This window comes from Lactuca sativa, chromosome 8 (assembly GCF_002870075.4).
Source record: "Lactuca sativa cultivar Salinas chromosome 8, Lsat_Salinas_v11, whole genome shotgun sequence".
In the NCBI taxonomy this organism is placed as follows: Eukaryota; Viridiplantae; Streptophyta; class Magnoliopsida; order Asterales; family Asteraceae; genus Lactuca; species Lactuca sativa.
This window is the reverse complement of record NC_056630.2, coordinates 275562970-275580902: the sequence shown is the minus strand read 5'-3', so window position 1 is coordinate 275580902 and position 17933 is coordinate 275562970.

Below are 17933 nucleotides of genomic sequence, written 5' to 3'. Positions count from 1 at the left end.
CACAAATGAAAGAATCAATTTCATATTTCCACTCTTGCTTTTAATGGAATCATATAAGCAACAATTTTTCCTCAAAAGCCATTGTAAGGATATTTTAAAATAAATAAAATCAAAAAAATTTTCTTTTATTTTAAAACTTTGCGGAAAAACTTATCCTTACAATCCATATGAAAACTTGTTGTTATCTATTCCTAAGCAATATCTCATAACTCCTTAGAAGTTGCTCAAGAATCCGATCTTCAAACTATGCGATAGAAATCCATCTAAGCCATCAGATTCAGCATATTCTTTCTTTAAGTTTCTTCACTTTTCTTTGATTCTTAAAACATCACCATGTGACCCAGTCACATCATGTATCAGGAATCTCAGAATAGAAACTTAACAGAGTTAGATAGTGGTCTTTACCTGAAGTAGAGTCAAACTTATTGACTTTAACATCCTTAGGTAAATTTGGCAGCTTCGCAACCAATGCCCCTTCCCTTGGCAATATAAACATATGGACCCTTTGATAAAGACACACAGGACTATCACAGACTTAGCTTTTCTCTTTACCATTTGGTCAACCGAATTGACTATGGTCGATCCCTTTCCATTGGGAAGAGAATGCTTTACTGGATTTCCTGTGTCACTATTGTCAATGTCCATCAAGTATTAAGGAAGTTGATCTTAACAAATAGATAAGATCATTAAGGGTCTTGTCATAGTCTGTTTCATAGGTGTCCCAAAGGAACTCACTATGTGACTTAGAAAGTGATTGAACCACCAACTTTCTCAAGACTTTGACACCCAACTCTCCCGGCTTGTCAATATGTGACTACATCTCCAAGATGTGCTCACACCTAGACCTTGCCTTGCCAATAGGGCTTGAGTGACCTTAAACTTTTCAAGAACTTGTGGGTTAGGGAGAATAATTGGAGGAGGAGAAAGAAGTATGATATCCATGGGACATCATCTTCATTAGGAAACCTTGTTTCAAGAGATTTGGGAAGATCATAAGTGTCTAAACCAGACATCTTTTGGGAGATATTCAAGATAGTTGATCTTAAGTCCTTAATATGACACCCAATATGAAATATTAAGGCTAGGACCCAACAAACTATTTTATAACTTAGAAGAGGTATGCCGTAATCCAAGCTATAAAATATTTGAAGGTAGGTGAATGACGATTCACCAATTTCCACCAAGATAAACGAAATGTATTATTAGGTTTTAATTGGTTTTGAAACTCCTAGATCTTTGAGATTCATTGAACTGTTCAAAGGCATGTTTCAATCTCGAGTGTGCCCTTCAGGTTTTGTGACTGGGATGCCGAGGATCACAAAACAAGGTGTGAAGTAACCATGCAAATCACTTGGTACCCTTAATAAATTACCCCTCAATCGATGTGCCGGTTAACCACACACGCTCCATCGATACTATGATAAATATTAAGTCACCCTTTACCTACCTTGTTAAGTCCAAGTTAGTGTGCCGGTTAACCACACACGCTCCACTAACGACTTAGACAAAGTGTAAAGTGTAATTTCATGGGTTAGCACCTTATTCACATTTTTCCTAAGTAACTAAGATTGGGTATTATTAAGAGTTTAGTTACTTAGTATTATCATTAATACTTTTAATGAAGGAGAATTATAGTCTTGTCAAACCCGTTCGGCTAACGACCCTCGACCGGTCAAGCAAGCGGTGGGTGAGAGTGGACACCCATTAAGTTGCCATTTTATAGGCAACAACCTTATACCCACCTTATAGACCGGCTTCGTGAATGAGGCGTACTAGCGGTAAGACTGACTTTACTCTTATACATATATATTATTAACTTATAATATTATAAAGTATAAGGGTTGAATTTTAACTTTTAAAATTCTAAGGGCTAACTTGGAATTAAAGTATTCATAAGAGAAAACTTTACAAATTCCAAAACTTGAGGGCAAGTTTTGAAACTATTCAAAACTAATTAATTCCATAACTTATGTGTTTAAAGTAGTTTTAATCCAAAAACTCTTCAAGTTCCATAACTTGAGGACAAGTTATGGAAGACTTTAAACTAATAAAAGAATTAACTTTTCTTTATTTTATAACTTATGGATTTAATTATGGTTACATATTTTTCTTTAATGAAGTGACTCTTGAACTTCCATAACTTGAGGACAAGTTATGGAGTCATAAAAAATTATTCAATGACACAAGACTCTTCATTTTGTAACCATTGCCAACTTTATGAGTTTTAAGATTCATAAATGTGACTTTTAAGTTACATAAACACATTTTATGAACTTATTTTAGATTAATTTGGATTAAAACCAAGTAACAAATAATATTTTTCATCAATCTAAATTAACTCATAAAACAAGATAACACAAAAAAAAACTTTTCATGTTCCATATCTTAAGAACAAGTTATGGAATTCTTTAAAACATTAAGACCAAGTTTTGTAACTCCATAAAAAACTTTGAATCAATTTTTTTTTTAAAACCTTTTCAAATCCATAACTTATGGAGGTTTCAAAAATAAAACTCTTTAGATCAAACTTTTAAAACTAATAAAATAATCATATTATTTTATCTTTTATTAAATTTGACCTAATTCAACTCATAAAGCAAATTATTCAAATTTTACAAATAATTAGTTTTTCACAAGAACAAGTAATTATCTTAAAATTTGACAAACTTCATGTTTTTTTTCCTTTTTTTTTCCAACTTTGAAAATAAAATATTTGCGTCAATATAACAGAAAACAACCCGTGGCTCTGATACCACTGTTGGGTTTTGAGCATTCTAACACTTCCTAAGTGTACATGCAACCCTAAATACCTTGGATCTATGTTTTCTCTATTATACATGCAAATAAGAACATCCAAGGTATTATCCTAATCTAGCATACAAAAACTATGAATGTAACAAGATAGAATACATACCTCTTGATGTAGCTTGATGTCTTCAAGCTTTAAGAGCTTAGCCCCAATAGTGTGGAAGCCTCAAGTGGAATCACAAATCACCAAGACACCTTGGAATACTTTAGAGAATATGATTACTTGGTTCTCTCTAGTGAAATTGGCTAGCCCTTCTTTAGTGTATTCACACTAGTACCAATTTCACCAACCAAAGACATCTTTATATAGTATGGAGGATTAGGGTTAAACCCTAATACCCATGACCTTTCATTTCCTAGGATCCATGGGTTAAACACTCCATGGACTATCCATGAAAGCTTAGCCCAACCTAAATGAACTTGGCCCATTCCATATATATAAGAGTCCATATTTAATTAGTTCCTTTTGATCACTTAATTAATTATAAATTAATTCTTGATCAATACTAATTAAATAATATGATTCCATATTAATATATTAGAACTTATAATATATTAATATTAATCATAAACATACTATTCTCAAAAGATTATCCATATAAATTGTGTCGGTGAAGTGCAACCCAAATGGACCATGCCGGGTCGGGTCAAGTACATACCAAATATAGTTATGGACTTAGAGATTAATCCAACATATGGGTCATCGTGGATTGATTGACCAAGAGTGCCCATTTCCTGGCTATATGGGAGAGTTCGTCGGTGGAGAAGTTGGCCGACCTATATGTCCGCGAGATTGTCTCTCGCCATGGGGTTCCAGTTTCCATAGTTTCTGCTCGGGATGTCCGATTTACTTCCCGTTTTTGGCAGAAGTTCCACGAGGAACTTGGTACGAGGCTGCATTTCAGTACAGCGTTCCATCCGCAGACTAATGGGCAGAGTAAGGTTGGGCACATGGTGATGGGTCGAATAGAGGTAGTTATGCAAACTACCGAGATGATACAGTAGATTAGACAGCGGTTGCAGACCACTTAGAGTCGACAGAAGAGTTATGCTGATCGACGCCGATCTGAGTTGGAATTTCAGGAGGGCGACATGGTTCTCCTGAAGGTCTCACCCTGGAAGGGTGTGATCCGTTTCAGGAAGAGGGGAAATTTGGGTTCCTGATACATCGGGCCATTCAGGATTGTTGCCAGGGTTGGCAGGGTGGCTTACAGGCTAGAGCTTCTGGAGGAACATAGCCAGATCCACAGCACATTTCATGTTTCGCAATTGCGAAAGTGCATCATGGACCAGGAGTCAGTGGTATCGTTGGATGACATTCAAGTCGATGAGTGCCTAAACTATGGAACAAGGAAATACCTTTAGTAAAGGTGCAGTTGGAACATCGGAGGGGATCTAAGTGGACGTGGGAGCCATAAGCGGAAATGCGCGAGCATTACCCGACATTGTTTTCTTCAGCGGACGTCGAGGGCGAAGTCTAGTTCAAGTGGGGGAGAATTGTAATGCCCCGATCCTCAGGTATTAATTAATTAAGAATTTCTGGATGAAGCTATACTCGACGAGTTGGTCGACCTACTCGTCGAGTAGCAGCGGGGTGAGAACACATGTTTAGTGACCTACTCGGCGAGTCCACTTTGGGACTCGGTGAGTAGGAGCTGGCAGATGAAACCCTAAATCCCGGGGTTTGCACCCCTATTTTAAGGAGCCTCAGCCTCCTTTGGGTCTCTTTATTGTCTTTGAGAGCCCTTAAAACCCTAATTCATGTGTGTGTGTGTCTTGGTGTGGGTTTGAAGCTTGGAAAAGATGATCTTGGAGGAAGAAAGCTAAGAGTGCAAAGGAAATTAAAGTAAGAAAGGAGTGGGAAGCAGGTTTTGCCTCAGCTAGCATCTTTTGAAGGTATCAAAGTACCATACGTACTTCCTTTTCTTCCCTTTCGTTGAGTTCTAGGGATTTTTATGAATTTTCAAGTTAGGATGATGAGCTATGGGCTAGATCTAAAGTTGTAACTTCAGATCTAGACCCTCCTTGGATACTAGAGTCATAAAGTTGCTGTATTGGTTGTGGTTGAAGTCCCTCTTGGACTTGAAGCTCCATTAAGAACTTAAAATATACATTTGGAGCCTTTATATGCATGCACGTAAAGTTTGCAACTTTACGTGGTAAATATGCCTAGAAGCTTGGATCTGTGATTTGGAGCCGCTGCATGGCTCAAAACAAGTCTATATGGAAAGAGGACTGGATGGACTCATCGAGTCGCAGGATGAATCGGCGAGTCACATGAAGATGGTCATGAACTCGGCGATTTGGATGAACAACTCGGCGAGTCCGATGAAGATCGGTGAGATTGGTTGTCATGGTATGCTACATACGATTCTGATCTGTTAGATCGAAATCATGATAGATAGTATGTTATGCTTTTATGATCCATAAAGATTGGTATGTTAGTGACCTGTTACGTCGATGCTCTAGTTACGAGTGAAACTCTATGATTGATGGTAAATGAGATAGATATGTTTGCTATGTGTATGTGCCAGTATATGATAGTATGCGTACATGGTTAGTTGCTTGTTGGTTGGGTTGAGGCGGTCCTGCTTTGTGCTGAAGGCCAACACACCCTCTGAGCAGTCCGGGGAGACTGTAGGCCCACGCGGCGAACCAGTGATGCCGAAGGCTCGGGATATATTCAGATAGACTGTAGGCCCAGTAGGGCGGACCAGTCCGGCCGATGGCCCAGTATGTATGTTGTGTGATTGATCGTTATGTCTATGGTTTCTGCCAGCATGGTATTGGTATTTTGGGGATAGCTCACTATGCCCTCAGGCTTACAGTTTTCAGTTTATTGTTTCAGCTACTTCAGGAGAGCGAGGGAAGGCGAAGGCGTGACCGTACCGCTCCTCACCCTCATGATCTATTTTGGGACACTCTGATGATAATTGAATTGGAAATGTTTTGTAAAAACAATTACTATTTGACTCTTTTGTTAGTATTAAAAGGTTAAATGTGGCGTAAAGTTTATGAGTGTTACAACTTGAGATGATACGAAGGCTCATGTCGGGTTTATCGCCATAGATAATAAGTGTTTCGCTAGATGGAAGGCTAAGATGAACAGCCTTTTGAAAACACATGATGTCGGCACGATGCAGGCTCAACCAATCCATGCCGATAATGACGTCGAAACTTTTAATTAAGACCAGCATGAGGTCGATTGAAAATGAATGGCTATCTAGAGTTAGAGTACATCCTATATATATACTTCTAGTGCTCTCAGTCTTTCCGTTAACCATTTCTACAGTGAATGGCTCTTTAAGTGTTCATGATTTTTACTTAAGCAAATGAGAAAAATTTTGGTTCACGAAACTCCTCTCCGCTCCAGTATCAAAAAGTATGCATGCATAATAGTTATTGAGGAGAAACGTACCAGTGACCACTATAGGATCGACAACTGCTTCATTGTGTCCTATAGCCAAAACTCTTCCCACTCCACCGATATTCCCTGCCTTCGGTCAGTTCCTCTTGTAGTGGCCCACCTCGCCACAACCGTAGCTAGCCTGGCCTACACCAACGTCGGGGACTTGGTTCATTGGCCTTGCCAGAGATTTGCATAAACGGGCAGTGTGCCCCTTTCTGTTGCAGTTAGAACACTGCATTTCCCAGCAGGCTCTAGTATGGTGGAAGTTGCATTTGTTGCACTTGGCAAACTCCCCACGTACTGCTTTACCGGAGCAACAGAGGCAGGTGCTATCGCAGCATGAACCGCCACGACCTGCTGCTTTTTGGCAGCTTTCTGTGCAGTGTTCTTCTTCTTCTTGTTATCCCAGAACTTCCACTTGTTATCAACGGCTTTGGAGGGCTGTGAGATGCCTAGGTTGTTGTTGTTGACGAGGCACGGACATCATGGTCAATGAGCCATTGTGCCAATCGCTTGGCACCATCGAAGGTAGCGGGGTTTGAAGCGAGTAAATTTCCCTGAAATAGAGGCACCAGCCCCCAGATATACCTCTCCACCTTCTTTGCTTCAGAAGGGACCATTCCCGGACATAGCGCTAGCAGATCGCCGAATCTGGCAGTGTAAGAAACTATGTCGGAGCCCTTCATGGTTAGGCTCTAGAGCTCTTGCTCCATCTTCTGAACTTCGCCCCTCGGGCAGTATTCTTCGATCATGAGCTCCTTAAGAGCTTCCCATCCTATAGAATTTGCCACTATAAGGGATAGTGACTTGACATGGCTATTCCACCATGTCGGAGCTCGGTCCGCGAAGGTGCATGCGGCAAATTTGACCTTGCTCCCTTCCAGACATGAGCATTTCTCAAAGATCGACTCTGTCTTCTTGAACCATTGTGAGAGGGAAATGATTCCGCCAGTTCCATTGAAGGCCCTGGGTTTGCAGCTAGTGAAGTCCTTGTATGAGCGCTCCCTAGAGGGTACTGGAGCTTCGACAACAGTGGGAGGCACATAAGTCCCACTCCCACTAGTACCAGTAGTGTTGAATTGTGCCAGAGCTGCCGTAATAGCCACATTCACAGCAGCTTGGATAGCTGTTGGGTTGTATGGAGGAGGAGGTGTTGGAGTAAGATTTGGATTTATTGGAGTAGTGCGTCTCGTTGATGGATGTGGAGGCATCTTGTAGCTATAAGATCACAAAGGTGATGGTATTGGTAAGTATTTAATAGAGAGAATGATGAGAGTGACTCATGGCCTAACTCTCCATAGCCCAACAACACAATTAAATAGTATGATTGAATGTAGATCTAGTATTAGAAATATGATAGCATTTGGATAATAATTTCCATGAGATTAGATATCTGTCAGTAATACTGGTATTACAGATGTAACAAGTTTGGGAAAAATAACCTAGAAGTAGGTCTTACATCAGACCAAGATAGAAAATTTAGAAAGAGCTACGACCTAACAAGACTTAACAGATTCAAAGACTTCACATAGATAGGAAATTGAACTAGAGTTTTTACATATACTAAGTTATATCCAAAAGAGAGTTTATTAGGCTCTATCTACGATAAGAACCACTCGAATGAGTCCTTGATTCTGAGAGAAGTCGCTCCATGTGTCTCATGTGCCTTTTATACATTGTTTGCCGAGCTCGAAGTTCCCTAACTTCAGCTTGGGTTGCAGTAAGATCTCTCTGCAGGGCTGCATTCTGATTCTGAGTCCTTTCATAAGAAGACTCCAGATGGTGAATGTGAATGGTATTGATTCCCGCATCGACATCAACTTCCATGTTTCGGTTGATGGCCACTCAACCCTGCTCATCACTACGAGCAATCTTGCGGACCAGAATAGGCAGGACTCTGTCCGCTGAGCCCCCGTCACTCAAATTATAGAAGCTTCAATCTCTGTTGTAAGGTAAGGGTTGGCCCTGTTCGTGGCTCCATCTGTTCAAGTTTGTTGCCCACCAAGGTGTGGGACCTTGAAATGTTGGACAAGGGTTAGCATTAGGGATTTGAGCCACTGGGGGTAGGTTATTGGCTTCGGGTTCGGAGTCAAAATCCTCCGAGAAGTTCTTTGTGAAGTCATCATCCAGAGGGATTGGATGATTCTCTTCTGGCTCTGCATCGAGCCATCCTCCGTTACCTTGATTAGGGATGTATGGGTTGTTGTGGGGGTGGAATCCATCCATGATATCTATGCGAGAAAAGGGGTATAAGAATCTTATGAAAATAGACGTACTTCTTAAGATAATTAGAAGATGATCCTTGCCAGTTACTGTTGGGTTTTGAGCATTCTAACACTCCTAAGTGTACATGCAACCCTAAATAACTTGGATCTATGTTTTCTCTATTATACATACAAATATGAACATCCAAGGTATTATCCTAATCTAGCATACAAAACAATGAATATAACAAGATAGAATACATACCTCTTTGATGTATAATGTCTTCATGAAGCTTGAGTGCCTAGTGCCTTAAGTGTGACACCTCAAATGGTTCACACAACACCAAATACACTTGGAATGACTTGAGAGAAATCCACAACTCATGAAATCGGCTAGCCCTTCTTTTACACACACTAGTGGCCGATTTTGGTGAGTAATATGATGCTTATATAGTGTGTTACAATTAGGGTTACACCATGTAAACCCTAATTTTCATGACCTTTCATTTCCATGACCCATGGGTTATGTAACCTCCATGGAGCATCCTATGGGTTTAACCCAACTGGATTATCCATGGAGCTTTGGCCCACTATATAAGTTATGGATGATTTGCAAAATCAACTCATATATTTAATTAGTCTTCTTTTGATCACATAATTAATTCTAAATTATATCTTGATCAATACTAATTAAATATTATTATTCTTATTATTAATATACTAGAACTTATAATATATTAATAACCATAAGTGTCTTATTTCTCTCATTTAGTCTATCCAAGTGCATGATGCCATGCAACCCAAATGGACCATGTCGGATCGGGTCAAGTCTTACCAATTATAGTTATGGACTTAGACATTAATCCAACAGTCTGCCACTTGGATAAGTCTAAAACTATTATTGCGTATGACTTCAAGAACCGACTGGAAATCGTAGCTCTCAAAAGCTTCTGTCGAACTCTGATCTTGTAGATGAACTCTGACCTTTGTCAATGACTTGTCCATTAGATAAGGGATCATATATTCCTCCATGCTACATATCATATGGACTGAGACATGGATTATAATCATTCTCTCTGTCCCTTTGTTGTTTCCCGATTTCCGATTTATGACGACTGAGTAATTGAACAAATCAAATGAGTCCTGGACCGACCGAGCACTTCAATTTGTCATCATCAAATCATTGAGGGGCCCACAGATATCGCTTTATCCTGAAGGTAAAAGGAATGGATAAACTTCGACTCATATGGCTTGTTCTACTCCTTTTTGAATCATACACAAAGGCACGTTTTATAACATCGAGTTAACGAATGCGTTTTCATGCAATCAATGTACAACCAACTCATAGTAACAACTCATATCTCTAGGTTTGAAGAAGATAAGATATTATCGTCTCATGATCACTCATGATAAAATCCATGAAGTGATTCCAATGAGCGCGGGTAGAATCCTATACTCAGAACTTATGAGCACTCATGAGTGTTGTAGCCCTTTGTCCAACATCTTAAACCTCTACAAGCCAACCCATGACAGTCTTAATTCATATCTACTTCCAACATATGACCGACTGTGGATGGTTTGAATAACTTAGTCATCCAGAACAATGACCTAGTTTATTCTGGAAGTCACAACATGCAAAATGAAACACAAGAATAGTTGAATCGAATATGGTATCAAAACCTATGAACATAAATAAAAGACCTTTTATTTATCACCATATGATTACACATTCTTCATTGTATACTGTTTCAGCTATCAACTTTATTCTTGAATTTAAAACAATAGTTGTCCCATGCTCCAAACATGTACACTATGTTTTCTAAACACTAGTCATGCCACACACCAAGTATGCATACTATGTTTGTCTATGATCTTTACTTTATGAAATAGATCAATTGAACCTAACTCCAATGATCCTCTTTTCACAGTCCGAAACCCTTACTGCAAATGCAAGAATTCCAAATTCATGCCATTTACGGAAATATGTTAGATTCTAAACTTATATGCATTGATCCTCTTGTAATGATTATGCACAATGTCAGAAAGACTTGACAACAACCATTACAGAGCACTCCAAAGGAGATCAGCTCCTTGGAAACATCCTTCTTGCATTAAGTTTCCTAATCGTACACAGATTGAATAATTTCTAACTTTGAAACATTTCCAGATTCCCTTTTGACTATAACTTCTGAAGAAGAGTTGCCTCCTTACAGATTATGTCAATATGGTCCTTCCAGAATTATCACTATACTTCCAACTGTCCTTGAGCAACCAATATTTGGTAAACCTTCGATTGTCCTCGAAAATTATTTAATCCTTTTAGTCATATCCAATTCTAGACCTTTTCCCTTCTTAATGCCCCAGGCATTTGGAAAACTTTAGAACGGATGAATATAGCACATGTAATCGATCCTATATCCGAAGCATATGGGACACGATTCATGATGTCTCACATAAAGACTAAACCGGTCTTTTGCTATAACATTTTCATTTCTATTTGCCAAGTTCTCATAATTCAAATTATGAAAAGGCATGTCGTAATCATAATCGAATTTTAGAATGCAAATAATAGACCCATATACATAATTTCCTTATGTTGAGCCATTCCAACATGAAATTCATATATATATATATATATATATATATATATATATATATATATATATATATATATATATATATATATCCTTGACTAAATGCAACTACAACCTCAATCTAAGCTTTTAGATTTGAGATGAAGTATAATTTCCTCTACCTTAATTATAGTAAAACAACTTTTTCCCAATTGAAACCTTTTGTTTTCAATAATTAACATTGCTAACTTGAAATACTTATCATAATTATCATGCTCCCACTAACATGATGATTACTAGCATAACACTTATGCTCCCACTAGCTTTGACATGTACTCAGAAATTAGCTGACTTTCTTACCAAAGTTCAGATTTCTGATACTAGATTGTTTTGATAAAACTTTATCAAAATCGTACACCTCTTTTAGATAGCTCATAGGTGTGTCTAAACAATTTTATAACTATGAAAAGGGATGTCGTAATCATAGTCTTAATTGTTTAGACCTTTTTGCCACTTCTCACAAGTCCATGTTAGTGTGTCGGTTAACCACACAGCTCCACTAACGACTTTTGAGAATGCAAATATCACAATTGCTATCTACTTCAAATATACTTGGTGGAAGTGTTTCCTCACCATCATTTTCAGGAATCGGAGAGAAACCTTATGACCCTTAGATTTAATGGTGTATGTGTTCTTATCCATGTGAATTATCAAAACCATAGTCACAAGACAAGGATAATGACAAATCCAAACTCATATGGACTGCACTCAATCTTAATTTCTTTCCATCTGGCAGCTCAAGGGCCTGCCATTGCTTCCAAGTTGTTGTGCAACCAATTGAGAACTCTAAGAACTCATATGCAAAGCCAACTTTAATTGGAATGGGCACAGAATATGTCAACACGATAGGTTATAAATCTCAAGTCGTGTGCTAGTGAAGAACTTCAGGTTTTATTCTTGATTAGTTTTTGAGACTTTCAAGACCTTTAAGACTCCCACTGTCCTATTGACATATAAGACTCTCTTGTCAAATATTCAAGAGATAGTGTGGATTCTTATCAAGACAAACACTTCACACATTTGGCCTTAGTTGGTCTTTTTTTATCCAAAATATCACAATTTACCAATTTCAAATGTACAATAGTAGGATACTTTTACTCTTACATTTGATAAGTGTTTTAAACCTTCTATAAGACATGTCACTCAAGTTACAATTTTAGAGTATAACTCTAAGAATTGTTTTTGGAATGAAGTATGAATCGTCTTCTTGATTTAACCACTTCAACAATTCATAACTCCTCTTCTTAACTATCAGAATCCACTTAGAGGATGAATTGTGATAAGGTCTCTTAATCATTAAGATGATCATATAACATGATACTAAAGTACTCTCCCATCTTTTTAGATTTGAGAAACTTTTATCCTTCTGCCTAATTTGAATCTTCTTATTCGCTCTGGCATACATTGGAACATTTTCCAATGTCTCAGAATTACACTTAAGCTTGTAAGTATAATCATATTTAAAGAGCTATAGTAAATTATGACGAATAGTCTTATCTATCTTTTGTGGTGGACTTAGCCAGTGCACAAGAATGTGTACTCAATCCCTTAGTCCTTTACATGACTCACACATCCATGTGAACAAGTAATTAGTCTTAATTTTCCAATACTTGAAAGTTCTCATTCATCATGCTATACAACTTGCAAGATTCCAAGTTCCGGTCCAATTGAAACTTGGGTGATGAGAATCTTTCCTTATTTGGTAAATTTTGACATTACCACAAATGAAAGAATCAATTTCATATTTCCACTCTTGTTATTAATGAAATCTTATAAGTAACAAAACTTTTCACAGATGCCATTGTAAGGATATTTTAAAATAAATAAATTCAAAAATTTTCCTTTTATTTTAAAACTTTGCGGAAAAACTATCCTTACAGTGAAAAAGCACATGAAAACTTTGTTGTTATCTATTCCTAAGAAATATATCATAACTCCTAAGAAGTAGATCAAGAATCTGATTTTCAAACTATGCGATAGAAATCCATCTACCCGATCTGATTCAGCATATTCTTTCTTTAAGTATCTTTACTTTTCTTTGATTCTTAAAACATCAACATGTAACCCAGTCACATCATGTATCAAGAATCTCAGAATAAAAAATTAGCTGAGTTAGATAGTGGATTTTACCTGAAGTAGAGTCAAACATCCTTAGGTAAAATTAGGCAGCTTCATAACTAATGCCCCTTCCTATGGCAATGGACCCTTGATAATGAGACTATCTCAGACTTAGCCTCTCACTTTACTATTTGGTCAACCAATTTGACTATGGTCGATCCCATTCCATTGGGAATAGAGAGCTTTACTGGATATCCAATGTCATTATTGTCAATGTCCATAAAGTTTTAGGAAGTTGATCTTAGCAAATAGATAATATCATTAAGGGTCTTGTCATAGTCTGTTTCATAGGTGTCCCAAAGGAACTCACTATATGACTTAGAAAGTGATTGAGCCACCACTTTCTCAAGACTTTGACACCCAACCCTCCAGGCTTGTCAATATGTGACTACATCTCCAAGATGTGACCACACATAGACCTTTACTTGCCAATAGGGCTTGAGTGACCTTAAACTTTTCAAGAACTTGTGGGTTAGGGAGAATAATCGGAGGAGGTGAAACAAGTATGATTTCCATGGGACATCATCTTCATTTAGGAAAGCTTGTTTCAAGAGATTTGGGAAGATCGTAAATGTCTAAACCAGACATCTTTTGGGAGATATTCAAGATAGTTGATCTAAAGTCCTTAATATGACACCCAATATGAAATATTATGGCTAGGACCAAACAAACTGTTTTATAACTTAGAAGAGGGATGCCGTAATCCAAGCCATAAAATATTTGAAGGTAGGTGAATGTCGATTCACCAATTTCCACCAAGATAAATGAAATGTATTATTAGGTTTTAATAGGATTTGAAACTCATAGATCTTTTGAGATTCATTGAAATTTTCAATGGCATGTTTCAATATCGAGTGTGCCCTTCAGGTTTTGTCACTGGGATGCCAAGGATCACAAAACAAGGTGTGAAGTAACAATGCAAATTACTTGGTAACCTTAAGTGTTTACCCCTCATTCGATGTGCCGGTTAACCACACACACTCCATCGATACTATGATAAACATTAAGTTACCCTTTTCCTACCTTGTTAAATACAAGTTAGTGTGTCGGTTAACCACACCAGCTCCACTAACCGACTTAAACAAAGTGAAAAGTGTAATTTCATGGATTAGCACCTTATTCACATTTTCCTAAGTAACTAAGATTAGGTATTAATAAAAGATTTAGTTACTTTGTATTTATCATTAATACTTTTAATGAAGGGAGAATTATAGTCCTTGTCCTACCCGTTCGGCTAACGACCCTCCATCGGTCAAGGAAGCAGTGGGTGAGAGTGGACACCCATTAAGCAGTAACCTTATACCCCTCTTATAGACTGACTTCGTGAATAAGGCCTACTAACGGTAAGACTGACTTTACTCTTATACATATATATATATAAATATTATTAACTTATAATATTATAAAGTATAAGGGTTGAATTTTAACTTTTAATATTCTAAGGGCTAACATGGAATTAAAGTATTCATAAGTGAAAACTTTTGAAATTCCAAAACATGAGGGCATGTTTTGAAACTATTCAAAACTAATTAATTCCATATCTTATGTGTTTAAAGTAGTTTTAATTAAAAAACTCTTCAAGTTCCATAACTTGAGGAAAAGTTATGGAAGACTTTAAATTATTAATGAATGTAACTTTTTCTTTATTTTGTAACTTATGGAATTAATTAAGGTTACATATTTTATTACTTAATGAAGTGACTCTTGAACCTCCATAACTTGAGGACAAGACTCTTCATTTTTTGTAACCATTGCCAACTTTTATGAGTTTTATGAAACTTAAATGTGACTTTTCATATAACTTGAGGACAAGTTACAAAAACACATTTTAGAATCAACTCTTAGATTAAAATGGATTGAAAACGACAATTTCACATAACTTCCTATTAATCTAAGCAACTCATAAGAAGAAGATAATTCAAATCAATCTTTTTCATGTAATTAGTCTAAACCTTAAACTATACAATAGATGAATCTATTGACAATTATCTTTGAAAATGGTTTAGCATGAACATTACCACATCCAAAACATGTTTATAAGTCCAAAAACATCTTAGGGTAATGTTCCTAGTCCAATTCCAGCCAAAAAAGTCGAATTTATGCTGTCTGGGGGTCCAACTCGTCGAGTGCATGAACCAACTCGACGATTTGGATCGTTTTGATCACTTTTTCGGCATGGACTCGCCGAGTCTCCTGATGCACTCGCTGAGTCTCCTGATGCACTCGCCGAGTCTGATTCCCAGACAACAACAACTTCGATTTTTTGAGCATTTTTGCAAGTATAACAAGAAAACAAGCCTTGGCTCTGATACCACTGTTGGTTTTTGAGCATTCTAACACTCCTAAGTGTACATGCAACCCTAAATACCTTGGATCTATGTTTTCTCTATTATACATACACATATGAACATCCAAGGTATTATCCTAATCTAGCATACAAAACAATGAATATAACAAGATAGAATACATACCTCTTTGATGTATAATGTCTTCATGAAGCTTGAGTGCCTAGTACCTAAAGTGTGACACCTCAAATGGTTCACACAACACCAAATACACTTGGAATGACTTGAGAGAAATCAATAACTCATGAAATCGGCTAGCCTTTCTTTTACACACACTAGTGGCCTATTTTGGTGAATAATATGATGCTTATATAGTGTGTTACAATTAGGGTTACACCATGTAAACCCTAATTGTCATGATCTTTCATTTCCATGACCCATGGGTTATGTAACCTCCATGGAGCATCCATGGAGCATCCTATGGGTTTAACCCAACTTGATTATCCACGGAGCTTTGTCCCACTATATAAGTTATGGATGATTTGCACAATCAACCCTTATATTTAATTAGTCTTCTTTCGATCACATAATTAATTCTAAATTAATTCTTGATCAATACTAATTAAATATTATTATTCTTATTATTAATATACTAGAACTTATAATATATTAATAACCATAAGTGTCTTATTTCTCTCATTTAGTCTATCCAAGTGCGTGACACCATGCAACCTAATGGACCATGCCGGGTCGGGTCAAGTCTTACCAATTATAGTTATGGACTTAGACATTAATCCCATAGTTACTTTAATACTTGCATAGTGCATACCAGTCATATGACACCAATGCAAGATAGACCTTCGAATAAGTAACCCTAACTCTAAATCCACAACCAAACAAGGAACATGAAGTAAAGCAAAGATCACAGATTCTAAGTCTATGACACCTTAGTCATATATAACCTTAGCGTATCCACTTAGCAACTATTGACCTACTAGTAAAGACCTTTTATTTCTCAAATAAGTAATTATAGTAATACAAAATACTCCTATAATATTTTTAGGTTTATGTTATAATATTCTTACTGTAGCAGTGTTGGTAAGTTTTTAGACTTGTTGCAACCTCACAACCATTCTTAGGCACATGCTAGTCACTCCTCATAAAATATAGTTTATCAAGCTATATTACTCCCAGATTTGACTATATGTCTCTAAGTCTAATTGTGTTGTCCAACAATCTTAATACTTTTTTTTCTGTCTTGGTGACACTGATTTTAGTATGAATGCAGGTATGTATACTTGGTTAAATATTTTATTATTTAAAAGTATAAACTCTTGGTAAGAGTATTTTAATCCCATTGTGATTATAGTTTGTATATCTTTTATGGGTTGATATACTTGATTCACTATAAAATGTTCTAATACCAATCTGTCACACCCCAAAACCGGAACGACGGAAACGTTATGGGCAGAGGATGTCATGTACGGTATCACAAAAGCATTTAATATCATTTAAAAGGTAGATTAAGGGGTATGAACTCACCTGTAGTGAGTGGTTTGGATGAACGAGTGGTATAGGATTCTAAGTGCCAAGTGAAGACTTAAGCACACACACGGATCCTATTTATCATATAATGAAACATATATGTTTACAATAAGTGTTTAAACAACTAATTATGCAAGTAAAGACACCCTAGGACATGGAAAACACTACAATTCAAGTGCTAGAAGTACAAAGGGTTGCATCTAAGGGGTATAGGGCCTCACATAGGAGTTTACGGCCCAATGGTAAAACCCCCATGAGTTTACGGCCCATGGATTTGCGGCCCAATGAGTTTACGGCCGTAAAATCATAGTATCTTGTACCATTTTGTGCGTTAAGGTCCTATTGTCTTCCATGAAGTGTTCTAGACTCGAGTCCAAGGCTTGGGAAGCAGTACTGGCATTATTGCACCACTTATTTGGGTTTATGGCCAAGGGAGATTGCCTTGGCCGTAAACACCCTTTTGTTCTTGATTTCTTGATGTTTTCAAGGTGTTTATCATGCGATTCAAGTATATAACAAGCTAATGGTAGTGCAGTTACAATTTGAAGGCAAATGAGTGTGTTTTTGGCCCAAAACACTTAAGTGTTCTTGATGTTTTTGAGGATCTTGAAGATCTAGACCCAAAAGATGAAATTTGTGGAATGAAACATGGATTCATCACTAGATATAGCCATGTAATAACAATTCAAGGATGAATACACTTACATTTAAGAAGATTTGGAAGAACATTTGATGAATGTTGAGAGAGAATCCGATTTCTAGGCTTGGAAATGTTAAAAGTGATTGAAAAATGACGAAGGACCATATATATAGTATGGAGTTACGACCGTAAACTCATGGTCCCTGGCCGTAAACTCCTCATTTGAGGGTTTATGGCTTGTTTTCTAACTTACAACTTCAATTGACACTTCCTTTCACTCATTCCTTTGAT